The sequence below is a fragment of the Lepus europaeus genome, chromosome 5 (assembly GCF_033115175.1).
Source record: "Lepus europaeus isolate LE1 chromosome 5, mLepTim1.pri, whole genome shotgun sequence".
Lineage (NCBI taxonomy): Eukaryota > Metazoa > Chordata > Mammalia > Lagomorpha > Leporidae > Lepus > Lepus europaeus.
The window spans coordinates 10,805,412-10,822,587 of NC_084831.1; positions in this window are offsets into that span (position 1 = coordinate 10,805,412).

Genomic DNA, 17,176 nt, shown 5'->3' on the forward strand with positions numbered 1-17,176 from the left:
GCGCCAAGTTTGCGGCTGCTCCCCTTCTGATGCAGCTCCCAGCTAATGCATCTGGGAAAGCAGCAGAAAATGGCCCAAGGCCTGGGCTCTTGCACCCACGTGGGAAACCTGGATGGAATTCCTGGCTCCTGGCTTCAGCCTGGCCCAGCCCCAGCCATTGCAGCCGTTTGGGGAGTGAACCAGCGGATGGACCATCTCTCTCCATCTCTCCTCCTCTCTCTGTAACCCTGCCTTTCAGATAAATAAACAATGGAATTAAAATGTAAGTTTTTTAAATTTATTTTTTATTATTTTGTTTCATTTCATTTGAAAGACAAATAGACACAGAGAGATCGTCTCCATCCTCCGGTTCCCTTTCCAGCTGCCGGAACAGCCAGGGCTGGGTCAGGCTGAAGCACGGAGTCTGCCACATACCCCGGGGTCTCCCACATGAGCGGCAGGGACCCAGCCATCACCTGCTGCCTCCCAGGGTATACATAAGGGGAAGCTGGGCTCAGGAGTGGAGTCTTGGCTCTGCCCCAGAGATGTGCGTCTCACGTCTCGCAAGCAGCAATTTAACTGCTGCACCAACTCTTATTCTGGTGCGAAAAAAGTGTTTGAAATCCACACATTCAAGGAGTCTTTGGAGTTCATGGAAAATGCACTTGATGAAAACCCTGTGGCCGAGTTGAGAACTACACGTGTGGATGCCCCACAGCCACTAGAGGGCGACATGGGCCCAAGAACCGGGAGTCCAGGCCTCTCGCTGGGTCCTCCCGTTCTCCAAATGAAGAATGGAAATGATCCCCTCTCCTGCCCGCGGCCCCGGCCACGGTGAGGCTGAGAGGACACCTAGAAGCTGAGCGGTGTGGCTGCGAAACTGACACCGGAGGGAGACCTGTGTCGTTGGCCCGACTCCCGCCCTAGGAGAGGCCCACCTGGAGGTCCTCGCGCTGCTACCTGGGGACAGAGGCTCCTGGGGCTCAGCCTGGGGGTGCTGAGCCTTTCCACTGGTCAGCCCGTCCCCGGGGGTCCCCCTTCCCTGGGGTCACACCCAGGTGCTTGGACGTAGAGGCTCTGTCCAGCATTGCCAGCGCCTCTGGGGCCACCAGATGCTGTTCCCTACCCTGCACATCCTCCACCACAGACCCACATCAGAAACACCCACATTCTAGAAGGTTCTAAAACCCGTCATGTGACACAGATGCCAAAACCCGACTGGAAAAGCCTTTCCTGGGTTCAGCTCTTCCTCCTGAGTGGCTGGGCTCAGACTGAGGCCTCGCGCTTGCCATTCATTGTGAAAGAACCCTGAACCCTGCGGCTGAATCATCTTCCTGCTCAGAGAGTGCTGGTCAGAGACCACGGGGCGCACCCTGCCCGTGACCTTCCCTCTGCAGAAAACAACGTGCCTGTGTCAGCAGAAAACTATGCGCTGTCTGCACACACACGGCCTCCCACGGCTGGGTTCGGGCCTTCCTGGTCTTTGCGCCATTACACAGCCTGGAAATGCAGGGAGATCATCAGCTGTGCCCTCATTCCCGTGCTGCAGCAGCAGCTTGGCCTCCTCTTGTACGTCGGATCAACATTCCTGACCTGTGAAAGCCATTGATCCAGGATGCCCTCTTCCGCTGGCTGTAAGATCCCCTGGCTTCCTTGTGAATGACATAAAATGCTTGGCCAATATTCACTTTATATCTGTCTGGAACTCACGATCGCACCTTCTTTCCGAAGATTATCTTTTTTTTTTTTTTTGACAGGCAGAGTGGACAGTGAGAGAGAGAGAGAGAGACAGAGAGAAAGGTCTTCCTTTGTCGTTGGTTCACCCTCCAATGGCTGCCGCGGCCGGCACACAGCGCTGACCCGAAGGCAGGAGCCAGGTGCTTCCTCCTGGTTTCCTGTGCGGGTGCAGGGCCCAAGCACTTGAGCCATCCTCCACTACACTCCCGGGCCACAGCAGAGAGCTGGCCTGGAAGAGGGGCAACTGGGACAGAACCAGTGCCCCGACCAGGACTAGAACCTGGTGTGCCGGCGCTGCAGGCAGAGGATTAGCCTATTGAGCCACGGTGCAGGCTCGAAGATTATCTTCTTAGCACTTCCTTCACCAGGTGTCGATGGGCAGCTCCTTTCGGACAGGAGAGGTGCTGGGGGCCCTCGCAGTAGGCATCCTATTAAACAGTTAAGAGCAGCAGACAGGAGCTGGTCTGTGGCACAGTGGGTTAAGCTGCTGCTTGCAACAGCGACGTCCCATACCTGAGCGCCAACTCCAGCCCCAGCAGCTCTACTTCTGATCCAGTTTCCTGCTAATGCCCTAGGAAGGCAGAGGAGGATGGCCCAGGTCCCTGCCACCCAGGTGGGAGACCCAAATGGAGTTCCTGGCTCCTGGCTTTGGCCTGGCCTGGACCTGCCTGTTATTGGCCATTTGGGAAGTGAATCAAAGCCAACAGATGGAAGAATTCTGTCTCTCTACCTTTCAAATCTTTTTAAAGATTTATTTTATTTGTGTAAAAGTCAGAGAGAGAGAGAGGTCTTCCATCTGCTGCTTCACTTCCCCAAATGGCCATGACAGCCAGGGCTGGGTCAGGCTGAAGCCAGGAGGCAGGAGCTTCATCCAGGTCTTCTCCAAGGAGGCAAGGGACCAAGGACTTGGGCCATCCTCCACTGCTTTCCCAGGCCATAGCAGAGAGCTGGATCGAGAGTGGAGCAGCCAAGGCATGAACTGGCTCCCAAAGGAGTTGCTGGTTAGTTGCAGCCTGCAGCTTTACCCACTATGCCACAACACCAGCCCCCAATAAAATAAATCTGAGAGAGAGAGAGAGAGGGAGAGAGAGGGAGAGAGAGAGAGAGAGAGAGAGAGAGAGAAAGCAGGCAGATGGCAGTGATGCCCAAGGTCAGTCTCTGAATGGGAAAGGAGGGAGAGGAGGGGAGAAGGCGGCGGGCTGTGATCAGTGGCTTGGGCAAGGTCAAGACCTAAGTTCTGGGGTTGACACTGTGGCACAGCAGGTAAAGCCACTGCCTGCAGTACTGGCATCCCATATGGGCACCAGTTCGAGTCCCAGCTGCTCCACTTCTGATCCAGCTCTCTGCTGTGGCCTGGGAAAGTAGTGGAAGATGGCCCAAGTCCTTGGGTCCCTGCACCCACATGGGAGACCCAGAAGAATCTCCTGGCTCCTGGCCTCATCTTGGCACAACTCTGGCTATTGTAGCCATGTAGGGAGTGAACCAGTGGATGGCAGACCTCTCTCTCTCTCTCTTCCTCTCTCCCTCTTTGCTTCTGTTTCTCCATAACTTTGCCTTTCAAATAAATAAAATAAATCTTAAAAAAAAAAAAAAAAAGACCTACGTTCTGGTTCCGCTTGTACCTGGCCTTGACCTTGAGACACAATCTCTTGCAGCTTTGAGGATAAGGAAGGTGGTGGAAACGGAAACTTATTTCCTGAGCTCTTGTCTGGGCTGAGGCCGGAGAGGTGGGGTCATGGATGCTGCCGAGGCCGGTTTCTGCAGGGGTCAGCAGAGGTCAGCAGCTCGCCTGGGATCCAGGCTCCCTGGCTATGATGATACCGACGGTGACTACAGACAGCACGCCCCTGTGTGTCATCTCAGACCTCACGGCTGCCCACACTGGGCTCGAGGCCACCATGCCAGTGGATTCTGGCTCCAAGTTTAGCTGAGTCCGGACCCCTGTGTCCCACGGCCTCACCTCCTAGAGCTGAGCCATGCACTCACCTCTTCACACTCCCTTTCCTTATTCTGTAAAACGGAGAGAACTGTGGTCTTCGTCCTCCCATTCAGAGAGACACAAAAGCACCTGAGTACATGCAGTGCGTGGAACGGGGCAAGACGGTGACATCCCAGCCAAGCCTGCGGTGTGGCAGGCAGCGTGGATCCGTGCGGGACTCAACACCGGGGCGCCTGGTGAACGCGGTCAGGGGCCGCGCTGCACCGTCTTTGCAACGCGTCTGTGAACCCAGAGCTGTTCCCAAACGGCAGCGTTCTTGTTTGACAGAGTCGGGGGAGGGAACGCTGGTGGGCCTGGACACGGCCGCGTGCCTTCGCTGCCATGGGGCGGGAGGAGCGTGGCCTCTGGGGAGGCGGGAGGGGTTGCTGACTGAGGGGGCAGCAGAGAAAGGGAGGTGGAAGGTGCCTGACCCAACGCTGTGGGTTCCTGCTTGTTCCAGGCCGGGCAGCAGTGGAGACAAGACCTGGGGGCCTGACATGCTGGGGCCCCCTCTGCCCCAACGGCCATGTGATCCCAGGAGACAGGGATCCTGTCTGAGATGGGGTGAGGTCTCAGAGAATCAGGGTGACCTTGGCCAGCAAGTGAGATCATTTCTCTCTCCATAAACAGAGTACGAATTTCTTGGGGGACACACAGTGCAGCCCAGGAATCCAGCCAGTGGGGTCCTGGAGGGACTGGCTGGAGCAGGAGAGCGACCCAGGACAGGTGACCCTGGAGGGGGCAGGGAGGGTTAAGCGAGCTCTTTGGGGCCTGTGAGTCATGGGCCTGGCAGCCCGGGGGCTCCCTGGGGGCTGCTCAGACAGGTCAAGGCAGGGCAAGCAGCCCAGCTGGGCCCTCCCAGCAGCACCCCTCCCCCCATGGCAGGGCAGGGCCCCCCGTTGTCTTCCCTGAGATGGCTTTAAATTAGGACCCATGGGCAAAGGATGGCCCCGCTTCAGGGTAGCTGGAGCTTCTCCCTCATTCACTGCCTTCATTCATCCAGAAAACATCACTGAGCGCTCCTGTATGGCAGTCACTGCCCTCGGCTCCCAGCTCAGCGAGCAAGGAAGAGTGACCAGGGACCAATCTGTGCTGGGGACACAAGGGGCAGGCCTGGGACAGGGGGGCGGGGTGCAGCCCAGGCACTTGCCCGGCACTGGACGCATCCTGCTGTGGTTGCAGGGGTGTGAGAAGGGGCGGAGCTGAGGTCTAGCCTCGGACAGGGACCCAGGCCTCCTGGGCTTGGTGAGCAGGTTGGGACGTCTGCCCTGAGGGCAGTGGCATGGTGGCCTGGGAGAATTCCAGCGCTGATGAACCTGTAGGACCTGGAGTCCAACTGCCCGTAGTCACAGTGGCTGAGACGGAGCCCAGGGAGGGTGTGGGACCTGCCAGACTCACACAGCTGGTCAAGGCCAAGCCCCAGGTGTTCTGTTCCCGCCGCTCCCACGATCGCCTTTGTCTTGCGACATCTGCTGGGACCTATGACCTCTGCACTGGGGAGGAGGAGGCGGTGATGTGGAGGTGAAAGAATGAAGCCGTGCAGGTACACGGGGTCAGCGCTGGGAATGGGTGGCTCCAGGCAGGTGGAGGATGCTGTGGGCGGGTAGCAAGGCCACTTCCTGCAGGCCCCAGGTGGCTGAACCGTGTTGCAGGGTTGCCAAGTCCGCACTTCCTCCTTCCCCAGAGCTTTGATCTGAGCTCCCCGAGGGGGGCGTGGCCTGCATTCCTGGGGGCGGTGGCAGTTCCCGTCTCCCTGCCCTGCTGTAGGGGCCCAGACGGGGACTGGGACACTGCCAGCCCTCTGCAGCGCTGCCCCGTCTCTGAGGCCCTGGTAAATTTCCATTTCCGACAACCAGCCCGGGTCTGAGTCAGGCGGGGACATCCCCTGCAGGAGTTATAAGCTCCCCTCTCCAAGGCTGGCGCCGCGGCTCAGTCATGCACTGCCCTGCCCCGGTCACTTTCCGTCCCCGCCTCTCTCCCGGAAGACTATCAGAAATGGCAAACACCCACTGCTCCCGGACCGGTGGGACAAAACAAATGACTGCAGGGCGGGGCTCTGCGGAGGCCACATCCGCGGGGAACTCCTGCACAGAACCCCAGCGGCTGCCATCGATCGAAGGCCTCCTGGGGGCCCCGGGGACAGAAACACGGCTGTCCCCATCGCGCGGAGAGAAGGGCAGGTGTCCCCGGACATGGCAGGGCCACTTGGGCTTCCTGTTAGGAATTCAAAGGCGAGAGGGTGCGTTTTCCTGCATCTCTCCACGCGGCTGCCCAGGTGCAGGAGCAGAGTGGGTGGAGGGGCAGGGTTTCTCAGGTGAGACCGAGAAGGACCCAAGACCGGGTGGAGTGGAGGGGCCTGGGACAGTGGAAAGGGGGCAGGGGCTGTGTTTGCTGGAGTCCAGGTCCTGGAGGGAATTGGAGGTCAGAGAGGTCAGCCAGGGGAAATTAGGGAGGAGGAGCTGTCCTGGGCAGGAGGTTTGACTCCTGGGGTGGGAGCTGTTGGCCCCCCACTGGCTGCCCAGGCCATGGAACAAATGAGTGGCTGGTGGGGGGTGGAGTTTGGGGGATAGTTTACTTTCCTCTACTTTTTTTTTTTTTTCTTTTCTTTCTTCGAAGTCCTTCTGCACTTGGGCCTAACCCTAATTACTTGCTACTTGCCACTAAGGAAGGTCTGGACTTTTTTTTTTTTTTTTTCCAAAGTCCCCCTTCAGGGAGCGATCGAAGGTTGCTTTTTTTTTTTTTTTCCTTTGACAGGCAGAGTGGACAGTGAGAGAGAGAGAGACAGAGAGAAAGGTCTTCCTTTGCCATTGGTTCACCCTCCAATGGCCGCCACGGCTGGTGCGCTGCGGCCAGCGCACCGCGCTGATCCTAAGGCAGGAGCCAGGTGCTTCTCCTGGTCTCCCATGGGGTGCAGGGCCCAAGCACTTGGGCCATCCTCCACTGTACTCCCGGGCCACAGCAGAGAGCTTGCCTGGAAGAGGGGCAACCAGGACAGAATCCAGCGCCCTGACCGGGACTAGAACCCGGTGTGCCGGCGCCGCAAGGTGGAGGATTAGCCTATTGAGCCGCGGCGCCGGCCCTCCTCTACTTTTTTTAAAAAACCAGCAGCCCCATGGAGGCAGAGCCACTCTTGAAAGGTCTCCGCCAGTAGCTTTCGCTACCTGCAAGCCTTTACCGCCATCTAAGTTCAGAACATTGGTGACCCCCCAAAAAGAAACCCTGCTCAGAGCAGCCGCTCCCCACCTACTTTCCATTACTATGGATTTGCCAGGTTTTTTTTTTTTTTAACTTTTGTTTTTTATTTATTTGAGAACCAGAGAGACAGAGATTTCCCATCTGCTGGTTCATCCTCCGAATGCCCAAAATGGCTGGGACTGGACCAGGCCAACACCCAGAGCCAGGAGCTCCATCCAGGTCTCCCACAGAGCAAGGTCCCACGCACTTGCGTGGCCACTGCCGTCCCCCAGGGTCTGCCCTGGCCGGGAGCTGGAGTCGGGAGCTGGACGCAGTGTGGCGTGCGAGTGTCTTAACACTAGATCGAGTGCACCCCAGTTTGCCTATTGCCAATACTTTGCATATATTTAACTGTGCCATGCGTGGTCTCTGATGCTGGCTTCTCCCACTTAGCACCTTTTGAGCCTCATCCGAAGCAGCAAGTGTTACAACTTCATTCCTTTCTATTGTCAAACAGCCCTCCAGCGCCTGATGCTCGGGTCATTTCTGGTTCTTGTTTTGTTTTTGCTATCGTGGCCAGTGCTGCTGTGAACATTCCCATGCAGGTTCTACAGGGAAAGACGTTTTCGCTTCTCTTTCATACATACTTCTAAGTAGAATCGCTGGGCCACACTCTGTCTGCCATTTTTGTGGAATAGTATGTAAAAGCCATCGCCTGCAATTCTGACATCCCATATGGTTGCTGGTTCGAGTCCTGGCTGTTCCACTTCTGATCCAATTCCCTGCTAATGGCCTGGGAAAAGCAGCAGAAGATGGTCCAAGTGCTTGGGCCCCTGCCACCCATGTAGGAGACCCAGATGGAGTTCCAGGCTCCTGGCCATGGTGGCCATTTGGGGAGTGAACCAGTGGATAGAAGATATCTCTCTCTTTACCCCTTAATCTCCCTCTCTCTGTAACTCTGCCTTTCAAATAACTAAATAAATTATTTTAAAAATGAGATGAGGGTCTGGCATTGTGGTGTAGTGGTTAAAATTGCTGCCTGTCGAGCCTGCATCCCATATGGGTGCCGGTTCAAGTCTCAGCCACTCCACTTCCAACCCAGCTCTCTGCTGTGGCCTGGGAAAGCAGTGGAAGATGGCCCAAGTGCTTGGGCCCCTGCACCTGCGTGGGAGACCCTGAAGAAGCTCCTGGCTCCTGGCTTCAGATCTGCTCAGCTCTGGCTGTTACAGCCATCTGGGGAGTGAACCAGTGGATGGAGGACCTCTCTCTCTCCCTCTGCCTCTGCCTCTCTCTAACTGCCTTTTAAAAATGAGATGAAAGCCTGAAAGAAAAAATAAAGAATTCAAACTTGAGAAGCCAGGACTGGCAGGGGCAGGACCGAGACTGCCAGAGGGCTGGTGTGTGAATTGGAGCAAGCCACGCCCTACTCAAGGCCTGGCGTGTGATGTGGGGCAGAGTGAGCAGGATGTCACAGCCCCACTTTTTTTTTTTTTTTTAAGATTTATTTATTTACTTGAGAGGCAGAGAGAGAGAGAGAGAGAGAGAGAGAGAGGTCTTCCATCCACTGGTTCACTCCCCAGATGGCCACAACGGCTGGAGCTGTGCAGATCCAAAGCCAGGAGCCAGGAGCTTCCTCTGGGTTTCCCACGTGGGTGCAGGGACCCAAGGACTTGGGCCATCTTCCACTGCTTTCCCAGGCCACAGCAGAGAGCTGGATTGGAAGTGGAGCAGCTGAGAAGTGGAGCAGCCAGGATGCCGGCTATACTATGCCACAGCGCCAACCCGCACAGCCCCACCTTAGATTACATTCTCTCCGGTCCCTAATGGAGATAACAGATGTTTGACTCTTCATCTGCTGTTGTATCTTCCATTCTAAACTAGACTTTTTCAAACTAAAATGTACACACGAGGTCCCCACCTGGGATCTTGTTACTAGGCAAATGCTGATTCTCTAGGTCTTGAGGTGGGAGCTAAACATCTGTAATCCTACAGATGATGTCAGAGTTTCTGGACCCTAGATCACAATTTAAAAAGTAAGACTTGGGGCTGGCACTGTTGTGCAGTGGGTAAAGCCACTGCCTGCAGTGTCAGCATCCCTATGGGCACTGGTTCGAGTCCTGGCTGATCCTCTTCCAATCCAGCTCTCCACTGTGGCCTGGGAAAACAGTGGAAGATGGCCCAAGTCCTTGGGCCCCTGCACCCACATGGAAGACCCAGAGGAAGCTTCTGGCTTCTGGCTTCGGATTGGTGCAACTCCAGCAGTTGCAGTCAACTGGGGAGTGAACCAGCGGATGGAAGACTTCTCTCTCTCTCTCTCTCTCTGCTTCTCCTTCTCTCTGTGTAACTCTGGCTTTCAAATAAATAAATAAATCTTAAAAAAAAAAAAAAAAAGGATGGAGAAACCAACAGACTTGTCCCGGCTGCTCAGCTTCGAATCTGGTTTCCTTCTAGTGTGCCTGGGAAGCCAGTGGATGATGGCACAAGTGCTTGTGCCCCTGTCATCCATGTGGGAGACCTGGATGGAGTTCTGGGTCCTGGCTTCAGCCTGGCCCAATGCTGGCCGTTGTGGCCATTTGGGGAGAAAAACAGCAGCTGGAAGATCTACCTCTCTCTGTCTCTACCTCTCTGTCTCTCTGTCTCTCTCTCTGTTGTTCTGCCTTTCGAACAAATAAATCTTAAAAAAAAAAAAAAAAAGGCCGGCGCCGTGGCTTAACAGGCTAATCCTCCGCCTTGCGGCGCCGGCACACCAGGTTCTAGTCCCGGTTGGGGCGCCGGATTCTATCCCGGTTGCCCCTCTTCCAGGCCAGCTCTCTGCTATGGCCCGGGAAGGCAATGGAGGATGGCCCAAGTGCTTGGGCCCTGCACCCGCATGGGAGATCAGGAGAAGCACCTGGCTCCTGGCTTTGGATCAGCGCGATACGCCGGCTGCAGTGGCCATTGGAGGGTGAACCAACGGCAAAAAGGAAGACCTGTCTCTCTATCTCTCTCTCTCACTATCCACTCTGCCTGTCGGGGAAAAAAAAAAAAAAAAAAAGCAAGCCCTTTCCTCTCCTACCCAGAGGAGCCGAGTGATACTTTACAGCTTTGCTATGGATTCATTCAGGAAATCTGTCCTTATTGGATGTGAACTCGCTCCTTGGTATCCGAGGGGGTTGTTTCCAGGACACCCCTTCATGGCCTAAACCCAAACCTGTGGCTGCTCAAGTCCCTTACATACAACAGCCAGGGTTTACGCAGAACCCACACATCCTCCTGACACAAAGTGCCCACTAGGCTACTTGTAATACCTAATAGAGTGTCAGGGCCAGGTAAAAATCATTATACTGTACTGTTTAGTGGCAAGGAAAAACTGTATGTGTTCAGTACAAACGCGATTTTTCCACCGAATGTTTTCAAACTACGTGGCCGCTGAGTTGGCCTGGATCTTACAGGTTGCTTGCTGGGCAGATGAAGAGAAGCACAGGAAGTCTCAGGAGGACTGTGGGGCTAAACCTCGCCTAATCCCTGTGACAGCTGTCATGAGATCCTCCTGTTTTGCAAATGGGGAGGAGGTTCAGGGAGTGCAGGCAGCTGCAGGGGGCTCCCCAGCCAGAGTCCCAGCCAGGGCTCCCTGCAGCGCCTGCTTCCAACTGCTCCCCAAGTCCTGATATCCACTGGGGTCTCCTTGGAGCTTTGGAGAGGGCGACTGTTGCCAGACCTGAACGCAAAAGAATTTAATGTTTCTATGATCTGATAAAATCCACTCCTACAGACAGGACAGAGAAAACCTGTGTTAAGCCAAAACTCCTGAGACTGAGAGATCTGTGGAAGAAGAGGGTTTATTGAGCCATTACACGTAAAGGGTAGGCAGTGTGCCAAGGGTGGGGAGCAGGTGGAAAAGTGTCTGCTGAACCTAAACAAACCAGAGTCCTTCAGGATGAAAAGCTGGGGAAAGGCACACGGGTTTCATATGGAGCTGCCACTCACTACATCACCTCTGGACTGGGCGGGGCTGCAAGCAGGTGCAGTGGCACCCCGCCCTAAGGTTCTAACAATGACATTCAAGGTTAAATGGTCCTCTGTTCTTTGAGGTTGACTGGTGGCTCCTTACTGATTAACCTCCCCCATCTCTCCTCCCTGCCAACCTCTGGCCTTTTGTAATTAAATTTAAGATATCTCAGAATTTTTTTCCTATCACCTGAAACTCCATAGCACACCATAGAATTTCTAAAATATGATATACGGGGTCAGTGCTGAAGCATAGCAGGTTAAGCCGCCACCTGCGGCACCAGCATCCCATATAGGCAACGGTTCCAGTCCCTGCTGCTCCACTTCTTTTTTTTTTTTTTTTTTGACAGGCAGAGTAGATAGTGAGAGAGAGAAACAGAGAGAAAGGTCTTCCTTTTTGCCGTTGGTTCACCCTCCAGTGGCCGCTATAGCCGGCGCATCGCGCTGATCCGAAGCTAGGAGCCAGGTGCTTCTCCTGGTCTCCCATGCAGGTGCAGGGCCCAAGCACTTGGGCCATCCTCCACTGCCTTCCCAGGCCATAGCAGAGAGCTGGCCTGGAAGAGGGGCAACCGGGATAGACTCTGGCGCCCCAACCGGGACTAGAACCCGGTGTGCCGGCGCCGCAAGGTGGATGATTAGCCTGTTAAGCCACAGAGCCGGCCTCTGCTCCACTTCTGATCCAGCTCCCTGCTAATGCGACTGAGAAAAGCAGGAGAAGGTGGCCCAAGTGCTTGCTTGGGTCCCTGCACCCACATGGAAGACCTGGCTGAGTATTGGCCCAGCTCTGGCCACTGTGGTCATTTGGGAATGAAACAATGGATGGAAGACTCTCTCTGCCTCTCTGTAACTCTGCCTTTCAATTAAGTAAATAATTCTTAAAAAAAAAAAAAATAAAAGAGAGAGTAGTGGTTCTGCCACCCCTAGAAGATGGTCTAAGCCTCAGTTTCCTTAAAGAAATTAGGACAACGCTGCCGCCTGCATGAAAGACTTCTGAGACACCGCGGTGCAGGATGGGCGTCGTAAGCTGCAGAGCTCCTGCCGGCTGTGGCTGTGGGTGAAGCATCTGTGGGGCCCTCGGTGTGAATGTGATCCCGCGTGATTCTCCTCCATGGCCTTGCCCAGAGGAGGAAAAGGAGAGGGAGACGAGTTTACGTTTGGGATTCACTTACCCTAAATCGTTCCGGGAAGGGAGGAATCAGCGCGTGGCCTGCGGGCTGGACGGAGTTTGCTGGAAACGTCCTCCAGTGTTTGCAGCCAGCGCGCTGTTCCGTCCTCCGTGTTTCTCCCTCTTCTGCCTTCAGTCCCGAGCCAAGCACATGCAGACGCAGTCCTAGGGGAGAAGTCAGCATGAATTCAATGTGGTCGATGAATTCATGAATTCGATGTGGTCGGCATCTTCTTGTGTTCCTGCACCAAGCCAGCCTCCATCAGGGGAGGAGAGTCCCAGCGCTGAGATCAGCGGGACACGGATCAGATGTTGTCAGAGGCACTCAGATCGTGGGCGAGACATCTGGACTGACCGCTGAGAGCCCTTCCGACTCCCAGGCTCCAACAGGGGCGGGGAATGTCCAGCCCACGGGCTGTACAAGGCCCACCAAGTCATCTGGTCTGGCCCTGCCAAGGCAACCTCAGGCAGGACTGAGAAGAGAGAACCAGAAGAAGCGTCCGGCTCCCGGCTTCCGGTCAGCTCAGCTCTGGCTGCTGCGGCCACCTGGGGAGTGAACCAGCGGATGGACGACCTGTGTGTGTGTGTGTGTGTGTGTCTATCTCTCTCTGTAACTCTTGTCTTTCAACTAAATAAAATAAATATTTTAAATGTTTATTTATTTGATTTCATCTACTTGAAAGGTAGAGCAATAAAGGGAGACATCTGGCTAAACCAGAAGTCAGGAGCTCAGTCCTATATCAGATTTTATGCCCAACTCCTTTTTTTTTATTTTTAAAAAATATTTATTTATTTATTTATTTATTTGAAGGCAAAGTTACAGAGAGGTAGAGACAGAGAGAGAGCGACATCTTTCATCTGCTGGTTCACTCTCCAGATGGCCACAACAGCCAGAGCTGTGCTAATCTGAAGCCAGGAGCCAGGAGCTTCTTCCAGGTCTTCCACACAGGTGCAGGGACTCAAGGACTTGGGCCATCTTCTACTGCTTTCCCAGGCCATAGCAGAGAGCTGGATCGGAAGAGGAGCAGCCGGGACTAGAACCGGCACCCATGTGGGATGCTGGCACTGCAGGCGATGGCTTTACCTGTTACACCACAGCGCTGGCCCCATATTTTTTAGTTTATTTTTTTTAAAGATTTATTTATTTGAAAGAGTTACAGAGAGGCAGAGGCAGTGACACAGCAAGAGATCTCCTATGGGCTGGTTCACTCCCCAGGTGGCCACAATGGCTGGAGTTACACTGATCCAAAGCCAGGAGCCAAGAGCTTCTTCAGGGTCTCCTGCACAGGTGCAGGGGCCCAAGGACTTGGGCCATCTTCTACTGCTTTCCCAGGCCATAGCAGAGAGCTGGATCGGAAGTGGAGCAGCCAGGACTAGAACCGGCACTGCAGGTGGTGGCTTTACCCTCTGGCCCCCATCACTGGCCCCCAGCTCTGCTCTGGATTCCAGCTTCCTGCTAATGTGGACTCTGGGAGACAGTGGGGACAGCCCGAGTGACTGTGCTCCTGCCACCCACGTGAGAGACCTGGATGGAATTCCTGCTCCTGGCGTTGGCCCCAGCCCAAGGCCATGGCATGTAGGGAATGGACCAAACATTAGGAATTCTGCATGTCTCTGCTTCTCAAATATATATAAGTATATATATAATTTAAAACATGATATGAAAATATTAACGATAGTTTCAATTCCTTTTTTAACTACGTCTTCAAACTCCGGTGTGTATTTTACACTTACAGCACACCTCAGCTTGCACTAGCCACAGCTCAGGTGCTCCTCACCATTTGTGGTCAATAGCCACATTTTAGACGGGGCAGCTCTGGAAGTAGAATTGCTAGTGTTTGCACTGACAGATATGGCCTTGGCAGGCATCTTGGTGGGCCAGGTGTCTTGTAATGGCTCTCAGATCATACTAGTACGCATGAGTTACTTATTCCCAAAATGGGTATAGTTATATCCACCTTTAAAATTGCATCTAGGGGCCAGCACTGTGGCACAGCAGGTAAAGCTGCAGCCTGCAGTGCCAGCATCCTATATGGGTGCCTGTTTGGGTCTCAGCTGCTCCACTTCCCATCCAGCTCTCTGCTATGACCTGAGAAAGCAGTAGAAGATGGTCCAAGTCCTTGGGCCCCTGCACCCACATGGGAGACCCAGAAGAAGCTCCTGGCTCCTTTGGATCGGCGCAGCTCTGGCCGTTGAGGCCAACTGGGGAGTGAACCAGCGGATGGAAGACGTCGCTCTTGCTCTCTGCCTCTCCTTCTCTCTCTGTGTAACCTGAATTTCAAATAAATAAATAAATCTTTTTTTAAAAAAATGCCATGGAAGAATACGGCGGGCATTGTGGTGCAGAGAGTTAGGCCAACTCTGGGGACTCCCACGTCTCACCAGATTGCCGGGGATTGAGTCTCACCTCCTCTTCTGAGCCAGCTTCCTGCTATCGTGCCTGCGAGGAAGTGCTTGGGCTCTTGCCACACATGTTGGAGACCCGGGTGGAGCTGTGGCTTTCGGGTTTGTCCTGGCCCAGCCCAGTTGTTGTGGGAATTTGGGGAGTGAATCAGAGGATGGAAGCTCTCTTCCTGTCTTTGTCTCTTTGTCTTTCCTTCTCTCTCTGTCACTCTGCCTTTCAAATACATCAACTAGCTTTAAACTATTTGAACTAGCAGATGGGAGCTCTCTCTGTCAATCTCTCTCCTTTTTCCTTGTCTTTCTCTTTGCGTGTGTATCTCTGACTTTCAAACAAATGAAAATTTAAAAAATAGTATATTGAAAGCTCTCTGTGCTCATTTGTTTACATACTGTCTAGGGCTGGTTTTGAGCGACAGTGGCAGAGCTGAGTAGCTGCCGCAGAGCCGTGATGACCCAGAGGGGTGAGCTGCCCCTGAGGACCCCCACATCCCGTATCAGAGTGCTTGGGTTCAGTCCTGGCTACTCTGTGTTCCCCATCCGGCTGTCTGTGAATGCTCCTGGGACACAGCAGAGGATGGCCCAAGAGCCTGAGCTTCTGCCACCCAAATGGGAGGCCCAGAGGCCGTCCCTGGCTCCTGGATTTGGCCTGACCTATATCTGACTGTGTGAGCATCTGGGGAGTGAACCTGTGGGTGCCTTTCAAATAAACAAACAAACATGTTGCTTTGTTAAGAGATGACGCTGGCCCACCAAGACTAAAATATTTACTTTCTGGCCTTTTACGGAAAAAAGGTGACCCATGGGCTGGATGACCAACGCCTGCTATGTTGACCCGGAAGGCGAGGCCCAGACACTCACCGGCCTGAGCTCTCACCAAGTGCGACGTGGGGAGGAAAACGCTGGCTCCCCGTTAGTGCACTTTCCACTCCACTGCCACATAGAAGCAGAGAAGCTAAAGTTTCTCATGTTGTCATGACAACGGCCACTTCGGGCTTCCACAGGCCTTCTCTCTGCTCTGTCACACTTGCCAACCTAGGCTCTGGATGGGCAGTGCCCTCTGCAACCTCAAGGGGGCAGCACTGGTTAGAGGACCCCGAAGTCCAACCGCTCCTCCGTGACCCCAAATACAATCAGGGTATTTTAGGTCTTGTCCTTAAAGGAAAAGAAGAATGGGTCAGGAAGGCCCGGGTGGCTTTTGATGGCGACGCAGTCATTCACACTAGGTAAGTATGGGAGGATTTCAGGTTTTTATTTTTTTAACAAATTGCCAAAGGTGAATTCAGGCACCGCAAAGTTCCCCGTTTAGCCAGACTGAGAGGTACACAGGCCCTTTAGTGGCAAAGGGCTGGCGCTTCAGAGCAGCACCCCCATGGGTGCCTTTGGGTGTTGTCTGAGTATGGGGTCTAGGGGGGCAGGACGTGGAGAGAGGGGAACTTCGCTGTCACCGAACACGAACGGCAGCTTCAAGTAGGCGAGCAGGGCTGGGCTTCTGACCCAGACCTGGCCTTGTTCTGCTCAGACGGAAGATGTCCAATCATAAAGCGTGGCTCGTAGGGCTTGCAGCCTGGCATCAAAGGGGAATGCAGGACACATAATTACTGTTGGCAAAGGGTCGGCGACCCTTGAGATGGCAAACCTCCCCGTGGAAGGTGCAAGGTAGACTGGTGTTGCTGGGAGGGCAGGAGGACTTGGTGGGTGTCCTCCACTGTGTTGTTGTGGGTCATGTGGCACAACCCTTCAGTGCGACCCAGAGCCGGGCTGCAGGAAACTCCCACAGGCACGCTCTCCCAGGAGCTGCTGGACAGAATGCGTAAATCCCCAGAGGCAGAATGGCTGGCTTCGTGATGCGCAATCACGCCTAGAAGAATCTGGTGGGGCTGATTAGAAAAACATACGGTTACTTCCTGCTCTACAAGGAAGGGGACGGAATCGCGTTACTCAGCCTGAACTTGGCCTCTGAGATGTTCTGAGAACTGAGCATTTTTCCCTCACTAATTCTGAAAGGCCCGGTGCTGGGTAACAGCAGGAACTAGGCTGGTGGCCTCATTAAGCGTTCCCACAATGCAGTGCTTAAAAACACACGTGGGAATCCCAATGAGTGCCTCATGTCTAATTCCTAAATGTAATCCTAAACTATTCCACTGACTTCCTGGATGAACTTGGCTAATTTTGCAATACCTTCACCTGCAGCGAGAATGATGGAAAGTGTGCAAAGGATGGCATGAGCGATTCACTTCTCCTTGCAGATTCTCCGAGAGGACCTGAGCAGGACGAAGGCTCTCCGAGGAGAGGTAACTACCTTCAGATCTCAGCAAGCAAGTGCAGTATCGCAGGCAGCCTCCGGGACGCTCACGAAAATGGAGATGCACTCAGTGAGACTGTTTTGACCAGCCAGAACCTGGTCCAGATCAGACCTCTATTTGGGAAGACCACAGAGATTTATCACAGAAATAAACAGTGCAGTGGACTTGGGGCGTGGCTATCTGGGAAGGACGTAAAGAATCCTCAGCAGAAACATCCACGTGCTTAAGACTTCATCCTGGGGCTGGCGTTGTGGTGCCTCCTGCAACGCCTGCGTCTCCTATGCGCACCAGTGTGAGTCCTGGTTGCTCACTTCCGATCCAACTCCCTGCTAATGTACCAAGCAAAGCCCAGAAGAGGCCCCAGGTGCGCCTCCTGCATGGGAATTCTGGTTGGAGTTTCTGGCTCCTGGCTTTGGTCTGGCCCAGCCCTGGCTGTTGCAGTCATTTAGA